The 14,245-nt window shown below is 37.8% G+C and overlaps 2 long non-coding RNA genes across 2 annotated transcripts; one reads left to right on the top strand and one right to left on the bottom strand.

Annotated features, from left to right (window-relative positions):
* The first annotated feature begins 2,883 nt into the window (after positions 1–2,883).
* LOC310725944 lies at positions 2,884–3,341 on the top strand. The gene is made up of 2 exons (XR_014533580.1): positions 2,884–2,986; positions 3,251–3,341. It is a non-coding gene; the product is annotated as an uncharacterized lncRNA (long non-coding RNA).
* An 8,529-nt stretch (positions 3,342–11,870) lies between these two features.
* On the bottom strand, positions 11,871–13,005 carry LOC310725946. Its single transcript, XR_014533582.1, has 3 exons — positions 12,484–13,005; positions 12,133–12,244; positions 11,871–12,038 (listed from the first exon to the last, which is right to left on the bottom strand). It is a non-coding gene; the product is annotated as an uncharacterized lncRNA (long non-coding RNA).
* Between the last annotated feature and the right edge of the window lie 1,240 nt (positions 13,006–14,245).

Genomic DNA, 14,245 nt, shown 5'->3' with positions numbered 1-14,245 from the left:
AGCACGTAATCTGGAGAGAAAATGGAGGAAAACTAAATTGGAGGTATTAAGAATTGCGTATAAAGACAGTATGCTAAACTAACTACAAATCAGGGATCTGAAAATTGTGTTCCATTACAGTTTAGTAGTGAGGACTTTATGAATTTCTTTACTGAAAAAAATAGATAACATTAGAAAAACAATTGTGGCAGTTCAACCTCTGAGACCATCTCCTGACACAGTGTCACCTTCAACTCCATAACTCCACAATTTTACATGTATAGGACAGGAAGAGCTGTATGATGTTATTATCAAAGCTAAATCAACAATGTGTCAGTTAGATCCAATTCCAACAAATCTACTAAAGGAAGTGTTATATACAACTGGTGAGTCTCTTCTCAATATTATTAACTCCTCACTATCGTTAGGTCACGTCCCTAAATGTCTCAAACTAGCAGTTATTAAGCCCCTCATTAAAAAACCTAATCTGGATCCAAACACGTTATCGAATTACAGACCAATTTCAAATCTGCCATTTATGTCTAAAATTTTAGAAAAGATTGTCGCTGCCTAGTTTTGTTCCCACTTGCAAGAGAACAATATCTTTGAAGAGTTTCAGTCAGGTTTTAGGCCCCATCATAGTACAGAATCTGCCCTAGTTAAAATCACTAATGACCTGTTTTTAGCTTCAGACCAAGGCTTCATCTCGCTGTTAGTTTTACTAGATCTTAGTGCTGCGTTCGACACTATAGATCATGATCTTCTCCTAGATCACTTACAGAATTACATCAGTATTCAGGGACAGGCATTAAGCTGGTTTAAATCCTACCTGTCCAATCGTTACCATTTCGTAGATTTAAATGGAGAGCTATCCAGGCTAATGCTAGTAAACTATGGCGTGCCACAAGGTTCAGCTATAGGACCCCTGCTCTTCACAATATACATGCTTCCCTTAGGAAATATTATTAGAAGGCATGGAATTAGCTTCCACTGTTATGCTGATGATACCCAGCTATATATCTCATCCAAACCAGGCGATACAGATCAATTAGCTCGCATAACTGAGTGTGTTAAGGAAATAAGAGATTGGATGACCCATAACTTTCTACTTTTAAATTCTGATAAGACATAGATTTTGCTCATGGCCCAAAAACTAGTATACAGAAGCTCCAGCATCTCAACCTGCATTTAGACGGATGTCTAAATGTAACCACTGTAACCTGTAACCACTAGTTCAACAGTAAAAGACATGGGAGTTATTTTAGACAGCAACTTATCTTTTAAAAATTATATCAACCAAGTTACAAAAACAGCCTTCTTTCACCTTAAAAATATTTCTTAAGAAATATGTTGTCTGTATCCGATGCAGAGAAGCTCGTCCATGCGTTTATGACCTCGAGAATAGACTACTGTAATGCGTTACTAGGTGGATGTCCTGCGTCATTAATAAACAAGCTTCAGTTAGTTCAGAATGCAGCAGCCAGAGTTCTCACAAGGTCAAGAAAATATGACCACATAACCCCAATCTTATCGTCCCTACATTGGCTTCCAGTTAAGTTTCGAATAGACTACAAACTACTGCTACTTACTTATAAAACACTAAATGGTTTGGCTCCCATGTATCTATCCAGCCTTTTAACACGCTACAATCCGTCACGCTCCCTGAGATCTCAAAACTCTGGGCTTCTAGTAGTTCCTAGAATAGCAAAGTCCACTAAAGGCGGTAGAGCATTTTCACATTTAGCTCCTAAACTCTGGAATAGTCTTCCTGACAGTGTTCGGGGTTCAGATACACTCTCCCAGTTTAAGTGTAGATTAAAAACATATCTTTTTAGCAAAGCCTACACATAACACACATCACATCATAACCTTGTGCTCCAGAACATCTGATCACATGCACATTTCCAACTTGTGCTGTTAATATCATGAACAGCAGCTACGCTAATTTCTCTCCACTGCTTCTCTTTCTCTCCCCATCCCGAGGCTTCCTGAGGTTTGGCCAGCTCCAGTCACGTCCCACCTCATTAAGATTATGAACTTTAAAGAAGTAGATGCCAAACTCGCAAACATCCTGAACCATTTAGAGACGTACCAGTGCCAATTGGATCCCACTGCATGTGTGGAGTTTGACATTGGACCTCCTAAAGTGTTTAAAGGCTCTGGCATGGAGAAGCTGATGCTGGATCTGTGATGATCCAGTCCAGGTCTTCCCTGCATTCCAGTAAACTAAAGTCACACCTCTTCCCTTCTGATGACATCAGCAGGAGGCGACTTATAAAGTCGAGGGAAAGCTGGGATTCAGGAGCTCGCTTAGCCGACACTCTTTGATTGTTATTCTGTCCCAAGCTTTCGTGATTTCCTGTTTCTGATCTACGCCCGTTCTGACTCCGAGTTTGCCTTGTCTGGTTTTGACCATATTTACCTCACAGTATTATATCTGTAAATATATGTATGTTTGTTTTTTTGTTCACCGGTAGTAGGGGTGTGGCTGGCATTTCTGTTGGGTGTGAGTTTGTTCCCTGTTTTTGGTGAGGGAGTTGGGGAAGTGTTTTTTAAAGTAATTAGTGTTTGTTTAAAGTGTTTTTTGTTTTATTTTAGCTTTGGTCCATGCTAAAGTCTGTCCAGGCGCTGTATTGCACATACTACAATATACCTTCCATTTTACGATGTTTGTGTTTCGATTCCTCCATCACACTTTTACCAAATACACTTCCATATGTAACAAAGAAAATGGATTTATTTTGAATGGTGCCAAAATACTTTTTTTTTTTACTGTGAAATAGTTCATTATACAGTGTATATATATATATATATATATATATATATATATATATATATATATATATATATATATATATATATATATATATTCTGTGTAATTCATTTGTCTTTATTATACCTGAGAAGAGGGGAATTAGCGACACCTATAGGTGAAGTAAGAAAAGAATAAAACGCAAGTTGCATCGGCCATTTTCTCTCAGTTCCACCTGAACTGTTGAGGTAAACGGTAAGCAACAAATGTCCTCTCCGGTAATATTCATACACATGCTGTTAATAAACTTTTTATTTATTTTACAAACGATATGATTTCACTAAAGTGTTTTTTGACAACTTGGAGTAGTTGAGTTTTTTTTTATTTCATAATTAAGTAGCAGGTGTTTCACACGTGTTCCACATGTGTGCGGGCGTGCTGTACGTGTGTGTAATTTGTGTTATCCCTTTTTTATTTTTGTGTACTCATTTTGTTTCCCTTAATTGTATTATTTAACAGTTTTGTGACCGGATGAGCTGTGTAACTATGCAACCTGCGTGTCTTTTTATTTTACCCTCAGTAAAACACAACGCATGGATGAACTCTAAAATGGTGTGAAGGTGGTCTTTTTTCGAGAGAGAGAGAGAGAGAGAGAGAGAGAGAGAGAGAGAGAGACTGACTGACTGACTGACTGACACACACACACACACACACCCCGTGCCTTCAATCATGCTGTACGCCCCAACCCTAGACTGCGACGTAACAACTGTTAGATATGAAGTTGACATCCAGTCAGGACCTGGTAGCCGACACTGAGCTACTCAGAGAACCAGTTTTACTTAAACTTTTATCAGACTGTAAACATTTAACCACCTCAGATACTTAGTGTATTTAGAGTACATGTTGAGATGATTGGATCTTTTGGATAGATCACAGATGTCTACATTGTGGGTAGATGATGTCACAGTTTTAAGGTGTTTTCCCAACATCTACTGGACCTGATTGTGCACAAAGATGTGAATTTTTTTTTTTCCAAATTTCTTCTAATTGTAACCCTTGGTTAAAAAGGTATTAAAAATAAAAAGGAACCGACTACTCCACCTGGGTTATTTATTCACCCAGGAAAATAGATTAAACCCAAAAGAATAATTAAACCAAAAAAAAAAAATAAAGTTACAAAATGAAGGGCCCTGCTGGTGCAGATGGGATTAAAGACAGACGTGACTTTCCAAAAATAGTACAAATTTATTAAACAAAAAAATACTTAAAAATATTTTTAAATGCTATTTACAGCTTACCAGTTATTTACCCACAATCGGAGAGACTAGATTACATCCTCTCTGTAACAGAAGAGACAGAGCACACAACAAATCAGTGCAGAATTCTTACCAAGAATAAACCAAACACACACAAACAATCCCCCCCGTCTGTTTAAGTCTCAAATCACAGCTCAGATAGTTACATGTGGAAAGAGTTATGTAAATGGTACTTACACTTATACACACGTTAAAAAGAGAAAAACAATTAACTCCCGATTAACATTTAAAAAGCGTCCAAGCGGCTCACAGAGCAAAAATACCGAGCCTGTTAATTTAATACACCTGCACAAGAGATCAATATCCAAGTCCTTACTGAAACATAGCACAGAACCGTTTCATAGAATAAGCTTTTAAAACACTCAGTAATCCAGCGGTTTACAGCTGCGACGTCCGCTTGGTCCAACCTGTAAACTAACAAGCTGATTCGGGTTTATGAAACAGTGTGTAAAAGCATATACGAAACAGCAGCTTGCGCTCTTTGGCCGCACCTTAAAAAAAATAAATAAATAAATAAAAAATAAATAAAAAAAAGCCCTTTTCTAGCCACCCAGCCTACAGATAGGAAAGGACTCAAAGCGCCCCACTCAACTGTGCTTTTTATAAAGCCACAAACACGCGGACACAATCACGTGGCACAGGTGCGCTCAATGTCAAAGCGCAACTCCACAGCAGGGGGCGTGCCTTCGGATTTAAAATGCACCCATTATTTATGCATGTCTATTTGTCTTCATTTTAAAGACATTCAACTGGTCACATAATGTTCATGAAAACTGTTAGAAATGCTTCAGTTCCTGTTTCTCTGATGCTTCTTCTCTCTGTGTGATACTAAATCCATGTTTTATTATACATTCCACCACCATCTCCTCTGATTCCTGATACTGAACACATCCAAACTCTTTCTAAATATTTTCCTGTTTTTTTCATGATCATTACATTTAGATCATTCCATTGTAGAAGGAAATATTAAACATTTTTGTTGTCTTCTTTATTAGTTTTCTAAAAAGACATTATTCAGAGAAACAAACCAGGAGTCTGTGAGCTATAAATGTACTTTAATTTGCATAGAAAATATGAATAATCAGTGCAGTTACAGGTGCAGGTCTGATATATAAAAAAGCTTTTCCTGTTAGGCAAGACATCAATTTGCTTTAAACAGCATTTTAATCTAATTAGAATCTCATGCTTGAGACGAAGCTGTTGTTTTAATTTTGATGATCTGCTTCACCCAGTCCACCTCAGGGTCCGCACAAATCTGGAACCCTTTTTTTGTTGTAAGACTGAAGGGGAAAGAAGATAACGATCAGAGCTGTGATCTGTGAATCAACTGATTTAAATCATCTAAAAAAAGCAGCAGGTAAAAATCGTACATGAATCCAGGAAGTGTGCAGTCGAATCTCGTTTCTTTAATGTTGACGATGTTCGCTGCAGGCACCAGGGATTTATGAAACTCAAAACAGCACTGATCTGCTCCATTGGCATCTGTAACAAAATATTTCATTATCTACTCATTTATTTCAGAATAAATACCAAAGTTATATTAATTTTTTAATTATCTACATCAAGTATCTCTTTTTTTTCAGATTTCTTTCTTTTCTTTTTTTTTTAACCCTATTGCAAAAACAATCTAATTGACATACTGTGTGTACTGTATTGCAGTGTATATATATATATATATATATTTACAGTGTAACATCGCCTAACGAGTAATTCGCATAACAAGCAAAAGAAATTGTAAAAGAAATTGCTCCCTTAACGAGTGACATTTCGCATAACGAGTGTCGCGGAAAGGGGACGTCCCCTCTTCATGTCACTCACTTGTGACTTTAATGTTCTCCACAAAGCAATAAAAAAAATTATGACCTGTTATATGGTTGATTATGTCTAACACACCAGTCTGATTATTTAAATCTGGTTATATTAAAGTGTCCGCAAGTGTCTCATGAATTTAACCCTTAATTTTAAACACAGATGTAAAACATACATTCCATTTAATACTGTTGTATAGTGTAATATAATGTGATAAATCAAAAATCCTGCTGTAAGTTTGTGCCTGTTGACATGAGACCCAAATATTTTTCAGGATATAATACAGAGAGGGTTCGGCATCACTACAGTAAATATGGAGAACATTCAAGTCATTGCATGTGAAATAGAGGGAGGAAATGGATTCTGATAACCTGTAATAGTACCTTATAAAATATGGTGAGCATGCGGTAAGTCTGTTTCAGTTTATATATATATATATATAAACAGAAGAATTGATTAAATATCCTAATTCTTCGGCTCAATATACACTAAAGTTTACAATTGTTTAAATATTAATTATTGATCTATATCATTTTAATTATATGACTGTATAATTCCAAATTCTATAAATAAAACTTCAAACTATAATAATATTTAATAATGATTACATCAGTATTTTTATTCTTTAAATGTTATCATAGAACTTTTTTTTTTTTTTACGCGAGATTTATTCAGCAAAAACATTTTTTTGTGTGTTTATATAGTCCATCTCAGCACTATGTTGGAAAAACGCTGATTTTCACTGAACATCTGAATTCATGCTTGGGTTCAAAATGTGATTTTTTTTGAAAACCCAGAAAGTAATAAATATGTACACTAATATAAAGCAGACTCCCGGTTTACAGTGAACACACAAACACACATATAATTATAATTTAGTTATTATAAAAGGTTAATTGCTATATTTACTTATACTTACTCAGTGCCATGGTGAAGGACTGAAGGCAGGAGAGCCCCAGAAGAACCAGCAGAAGAGAACGGCAGAACATGGCTGCTGCTGATGAAGATGATGATCGTTAAAATGTGTTATCGTTTAAATATACAATAATAATAGATATGATCTCCACGCTGGGGTTATAGCCAATCAGAAGAGGAGAGAGAGTGTGTGGTGTGGTGGGGGGTAGAAGGGTAGTTTGAAGATAAGAAAATAGTTCCTCTTTGAGTAAGTAAGGACAAACACCCCCGCCCCACCATCACAACACCATCACTTCTTTAGCTAGAAGCTGATTGTGGTTGTCCACAAAAATGATAAAGATCTAAAAAAAACCTTTCTCACGGCTGTGTTTAATCTCATGCGCAAATAAAAAACAAAGAAAAATTCTAATCTAATGATGTTAAAACAACACTGACTGTAACTCATGTAAATCATTTCTACATTATATTGTTTTTAATTGATATAAAACATCAACAGTCTAATAACCTAAATGTCAGCAACATGAATTATATAAATGATTTTAAAACGTATTTTAGTAATGTCGCGGGTCTTCTTCACTCTCCCTGGATTATTGCTCTTACCTGTCTGGATTCTCTGGTGGTCCCTGGAGCTACATCGAAGGAGTCTATCCTGTTGCTGTTGTGGATCTGTTGCGGTTCTAGCCACACGGATTATGGTTTTAAGGTACACCGCACATCAGTTGCTCAACTTAAAACAGAACTACAGGTTACACAAAGATGCTTATGATCTATGTTGTAATGCTGGCCTGTTGAGGCAAAGACGGTACATACATCGGAGATCTGGACGCAGCTACTGCCTTTCTTACAACATCTGCGTGCCTATGAGCCGGTGTCGGTCTAAAAGAGCATATCAGCAATCTGGTGTGGCCCTCAAAAATGTATCTTCATTCGTTCGATTGGAGTTACCTTCAGTCGTATCGCAGAGCCCCATCAATGCTGCGCTGTTTAATGCACGCTCAGTAAACAACAAAGCCCTGCTTTTATCGGACATCATCGCAGATCAAAAACTTGACTTGTTGTTCTTAACAGAAACATGGCATAAACAAAATGATGGTTAATCTTTAATCAGCTTACTCCTGAGGGGTACGGACTGTTTGATCTACCGCGACTTACTGGTCGAGGTGGGGGAATAATTGTGGTTCACAATCAGCAATTTAACATTAGCTCTGTGTGTATTCCACAGTTCTCTTCTTTTGAATGCCTTGTGTTAAGTATTTCTGCTCCGATGGCAATCACCATCACTACTGTTTATCGACCACCTAAGGCTAACGATTCTTTTATGTCTGAATTTGCTGACTTCTTGTCATTGCTGTGTTTTAAATTTAAGAGCATCCTCATCTTAGGGGATTTTAATATACACATTGATGCTAATGACTGTTTGTTGACAAAGGATTTTCTATGCCTGCTGGATTGTTTTAATCTTAAACAGTTTATAAGTGGCCCAACTCACAACAAAGGGCACACTTTAGACCTTGTGATTGCAAACAATGCAATTGTGTCTCAGCAGTTTCTTACAGACATTGGACTTTCTGATCACCTGGCAATCTTCTTTAAATTGGAACTGCATTTTCCTCGTACTTCACTTTTACACACTGTTAATTTCCGTAAATGGAAATCAATTAATTCGGCAGATTTTGCTGGCTCTGTTGTTCCTTCTCTTATTGATCTTCATTTGGTTCCTCTCGAAGATAAGATCCTAAAACTGAACACTACTCTGGCTTCTAATTTTGACCTTTTTGCTCCCTTGAAATTTTGCTATGTCTCTTTTGCTCGTTCTGCCCCTTGGTACAATGATAACCTGCGCTCTATGAAGACAGCTTGCCGTAAACTGGAGCACAAGTGGCGTGACTCAGGTCTGAATGTATTTTATCAGTCCTGGAAGGACACCCTGGGGGAATACAAAGCTGAAATTGAGTCTGTGAGATCCGCATATTTTTCTCAGATCATTGACAACAATCAAAGTAATCCTAAACATCTTTTTAACACCATAAACCGACTTCTGAAAGTTAATGTTGGCACTTCTTTACCTGTCTCAAATCAGCTGTGTAACGATTTTCTTAATTTTTTCAGTTCTAAAATTGACAATGTTTACAAACTTATTCATGCTGCACCTGTTTCATCATCCATATTTTGTTCACCTAGTTTTTCTGGCACACCCTTCTCTACCTTTTCACAAATTGATACCGAGCTGCTCACTAGGGAAGTATCACGTATGAAAGTGTATATATATATATATACACTTTCCGCTTGGATTGCTCTTAAGAACACTTGGGCTAAATTAACACTTTTTTGCGGACGATACTCAGATTTATATTCACTCTAAGCCTAATCAACATTTGGACCTTTCTTTTTTAACACACTGTATTGCTGAGATAAAAACATGGATGTCTCAAAACTTCTTGTGCCTCAATAGTGATAAGACAGAGGTCTTGCTTATTGGCACCCCTCACCAGCTTCGCAAAGCTGGTTCATTATCCCTAAACGTAGGCGGCTCTGTTCTGGAAGTACAAACCAAATTAAAAAATCTAGGAGTCATCTTTGACTCAAGTCTATCTTTTGACCCTCACATTCGGTATACTGTAAAGAACTAATTTTTTCATCTCAGAAATATCGCTAGACTTCGTCATATGTTATCCCATTATGTGACTGAAAGGCTTATTGATACTTTTGTGTTTTCCCGCATTGATTATTGCAATGCACTACACTTAATAAACTGCAATGTGTACAAAATTCAGCTGCTAGGATCCTGACTGGAGCCAGGCAAAATGAGCACATTAGACCAATTCTCAAGTCCTTGCATTGGCTTCCGGTCAGGTTCCGAGTAGATTTTAAAGTTCTCATGCTTACATACAAGGCACTGTATGGTCTTGCCCCACAGTATCTGTCTGCACTTTTAACTGTATACACACCTAAGCGTATCGTACGCTCTTCACAAGCAGGACTATTGGTTGTTCCACAGACACTGCTGCGTTCAGTAGGGGATAGGGCTTTTTCTTCGTATGCACCAAGACTTTGGAATTCACTCCCTCCTCACATCAGAGACGCACAGATCTTCATTACTTTTAAATCCCTTTTAAAAACTCATTTTTTTATGGTTGCTTTTTTTTTTTACATTTTGATTTTGTGTGTAATTATAAGTATGTGTGTATTATTTGCTCTATTTTGTGTGTGTTGTATTCTTGTTTGCCTGTATGTAAAGCGCCTTGAGAAGCTACTTTAAAGGCGAAATTTAAAAATAAAGTTATTATTATTATTATTATTATTATTATTATTATTATTATTATAATGAGCATATTTCCACTTTGAGAAACTCGTCTTGCTCTCGCCTCAACTCGCCATTACTGCCGCACAGATCTGAATAAATGGAGACACGCCCACAGTGCGTCTTCTTCGTGTTTACAGTGGTTCATCCACCAATCCTACAATGCAACGCTGCTGTAAGCATGTTAGGCTGTAGTCTACACTTCAGCCCAAATTCATTCATTTAAAAAAGTAACGGGTAACGCACCATACACTAACGGTAACGGAGTTACTTTATTTTTAAAAGTAACGGTAAATTTGACAAAATGTGACAAAAATTTTGGTGTACGGTTATGTCCCGTAGATGAAGTCTTCACAGCGGAAGAGCCTATCATCTCCATGACTGTAAAAGCTCAACCAAGAGTGAAAGTCTTATAGTGTGTGAGCTCTGTCTTTGCTCTTTTTTTCTTTTTTTTACTTATTAGAAATTAGTGAAGACACATGGTGAGAGTTAGAGAAAAGTTTATGGGTCAGTGATTTAGTGTTTTAAAAGGAGGACCGCTGTCCCCCAGTGTTTTGTTGGTCGGCAATGGTGCCTTCAAATCGACCAAGTTTGCAGAGCTCTCTTGCAGACATGGATGCCCCTTTCGAATTGTTCATTGTGTGTGAAGAAATAATGGCCAGAGCTGCTTAGTTCACTCTCCCAGGTATGATGATAGACATGTAGTTGAAAAAGCTGCCTAAAATTATACAGCGGGATGTAGGGTTCTATAATAAACTATATAAAAGTCAATGTAGGGAGAAAAAAAAATGTGTCAGTCAGTTTTTATAAAGACCTGCAACGAGTACTAAAGAATTCAGTGGCAGAGCTGAAATATCTCATGTGCAAACAATAGCTTTATAAAGTTCTACAAGACATGGTGGATGAAAAGCACCATGGCATTAGTGGGGTCCCAGCTGAGTTCTATAGAACTTTTTTCTGGGGGTGTTTGGTGAAGATCTCTTGCCAGTTCTCAATGAGAGCATTGTGGAGGTGCAACTGAGGTGCAGGAGAGCAGTGGCCTACTGCCAAAAAAAAAGGAGTAGGATGACCTTCAAGAGATTAAGAACTGGCAACCTGTGAGTCTCCTTTGTGCTGCCTTAAAAATCATCTCTAGGACCCTGGCCTACAGACTGAAGGTGGTGAAAGGGCAGGTCATTCATGCTGACCAGACTTACTGTGTGCCTACTAGCAATATGTCTTAGAATGGAATTATTGTTTGGGATATTTTAGAGGTATCTGGACTGCTCAGCCTTAATTTGGGTCTCATCTCTGTGGACCAGGATAAAGCATTCATTAATGTGGAACATCAGTACCTCTGGAACACACTCAATGCTTTCTGGCTTTGTTGGAATAGCTGAAGTGATACATCAGGACATTGAAAATGGGCTATGGTGGTTTGAGCGCCTCTTTTAAGATTAACAAAGTTAGACTAGGATGTGCACTCTCTGGAATGTTATATTCTTTAGCAAGTGAACAAATTGGAAAAAAATAGAAGGTGTGGGAATTCCCCAAGAGTTTACAGCTTTAGATATCAACCAGTATGCATTTACACAAGTTCCTGAAAACACCCAGAATTTGTTAGAAAACAACCAAGAACATACCAAACAGAGAAACGGTATTCAAAGTAGAGATTATTTAGAGACATAAAACAAGAGGCAATGAGTTATAAATGTGATTTAATGCATAAAATATATTAATAAATCAGAGCAGTTACAAGGATACATCTGAAAAAAAAAAATATATATATATATATAAGCTTTTTTATGAAAATGTTATGGACGGCATAAATTTGTTTTAAGCAACATGTTAAGATAAAGGAACGAAGAAACACGTTGATTTTGTCATCTGAGTCTAGGTCAATGTTACATTTTTGATTTTCATAATCTCCTTCACCCAATCCACCTCTGGGTCTGCACACATTTGAAATTGATTTTTTGTAGTAAGACTGTAGAAGAAGGAAGAGAAAGATCAGGATAAAACTGTGATTTGTAAATCAACTGGTTTAAATTGTGAAAAATAGAAGAAGGTTAAAATCGTACATGACTCCAGAAAGTGTACAGTCGAATCTCGTTTTTGTGGCAGTGGCGACTTTTGCTGCAGGCATCATTTTTTTATGGAACTCAAAAAAGCACAATTCTTCTCCATTCGCATCTGTGACAGAGCATTTCATTATCTGCTCATTTATATCAAAGTAAAGATACAATAAAGTCATGATGCATGTTTAATTATCTACATCAAGCATCTTCAAGTGTTTTGTAAAGAAACGGAAAAAATGATTACGTATTGTCAATATACTATTATAGCTATACAGTATATATATATATTTATTGATTTTTAAGCATGGTAATAGATATATCGCTATATTTAAAATACACAAGTAAAAATCTTACTTTGTGCCATGGTTAAGGACTGAAGGCAGGAGAGCCCCAGGAGAACCAGCAGAAGAGAACGACAGAACATGGCTGCTGATGATGGAGACAATGATCATTTAGATGTGTTATTGTTTAAATGAACAATAATATCATAGATATGATCTCCACACTGGTGTTATAAGCCAATCAGAGGAGGAAGGAGAATGTGGGGTGTGGTGGAAGGGGTTGGAGGGCAGTTTGAGAAAACATTTCCTCTTTGACTAAAAAAGAACACACCACCACTTCTTCAGTGAGAAGCTCACTGTGGTTGTCCCCAAAAACGATCAATGTCTTCAAATATACAATTTCCCACGGCTGTGTTTAATCACATGCACTTAAAACATTAAACCTTAAAACCTGTTAAAACAACACACTGTAACTCATGTAAATCATTTCTTCCTTATCATTTTTTGTTGTCCACATGACCATTGAGATAGATTTTACACTGATTCTTTGCTGTAAGCTGCAAGGTGAATAGAGAGCTAACAGCATCAAGATTTCAGGATGACCACAATGCTTCACAATAAAAGTGGCTCTACATATGCAGCGTCTATTAAAGATGTCCTGAATAGAGGGGAGGGAGACCCTGATCATCCTCTCAGCTTCACAGTGGAGTTGGTTTTATTAATCCAGGTGAGGTCCTCAGAGATATGTACACCAAGAAACTCTCTCCACTACTGAGCCAATGATGAGCAGGGGAGGGTGATGACCCGTTCCTTTCCTAAAGCTGACAACAATCTCCTTTGTTTTGTCTACATTAAGAAACAGGTTGTTGATGTAACACAAGTTCACCAGTTGTTCCACCTTCTCTCTGTATAGTGTTTCATTGTCAATGCTGGTGAGACCCACTACTGTTGTGTCATCAGGAAACGATGAGGTTGGATACCGACTTTGTCGTGCAGTCGTGAGTGAGCAGATTGAATAGCAGTGGGCAGAGCACACAGCCTTGAGGTGCCCCTCTGTTCAGTTTCATGGTGCCTGATGTTCTACTGCTGATGTGTACTGACTGTGATGTGATTTTGTAGTCAGTTAGGCTCTGGATGTCCTGCCACATGATTCTAGGATCCTTAGTATCACAGTAGTGATTGTTAATTTTCTGTGCATACTGATGCTTTCTTGATGGCTTTGAGAAGGTGAGCTCTTGCCGACCTGAGAGGCCCTTCTTCTCCCAACTTGAAACAGGGTCTGGAAACACAGTCCAATAGTCCAATCCTGATGCAGATTATAATAAAGTGACAGTGCATTTAGTAAAAGACAGGAGGTGGAGCTAGAGGTAGCAGAGCTGAAGATGTTAAGGTTTTCATTGGGACAATGGACAGGATTAGAAATTAGTTTGTTAGAGGGACAGTGCATGTAGGACGATTTGGAGACAAGGTGAGAGAGGTGTCATTACAATGGTTTGGACTTGTGCAGAGGAGGGACATGGGTTATATCGGTAGGTGAATGCTGAGGATGGAGCCACAAAGAAGGAAGAAAAGAGGAAAACCAAGGTGAAGGATTATGGATGTGGTGAGAGAAGACTTGCAGGTGCTGACCTAGACCTGCCCCACCTGTTATGTGGTGTAAAGGGTTTCAGGAGAGACATGTAAATGGTTAGATGGATGCGGTACCTAGGGAGCAGGTCTAGCCAATAAGCCACCTCATTGACCTGCCGAATGATCCGGAACGGCCCAATGAAACAAGGGCTGAGTTTCTTTCAGGGGAGCCAGAGTCTCAGGTTTTGTGTTGCATTTGTGCTGAT

Source organism: Silurus aristotelis, assembly GCF_946808225.1.
Source record: "Silurus aristotelis genome assembly, chromosome: 5".
In the NCBI taxonomy this organism is placed as follows: Eukaryota; Metazoa; Chordata; class Actinopteri; order Siluriformes; family Siluridae; genus Silurus; species Silurus aristotelis.
The sequence above is the reverse complement of the archived record's forward strand: the minus strand, read 5'-3'. Positions and strand labels throughout refer to the sequence as shown.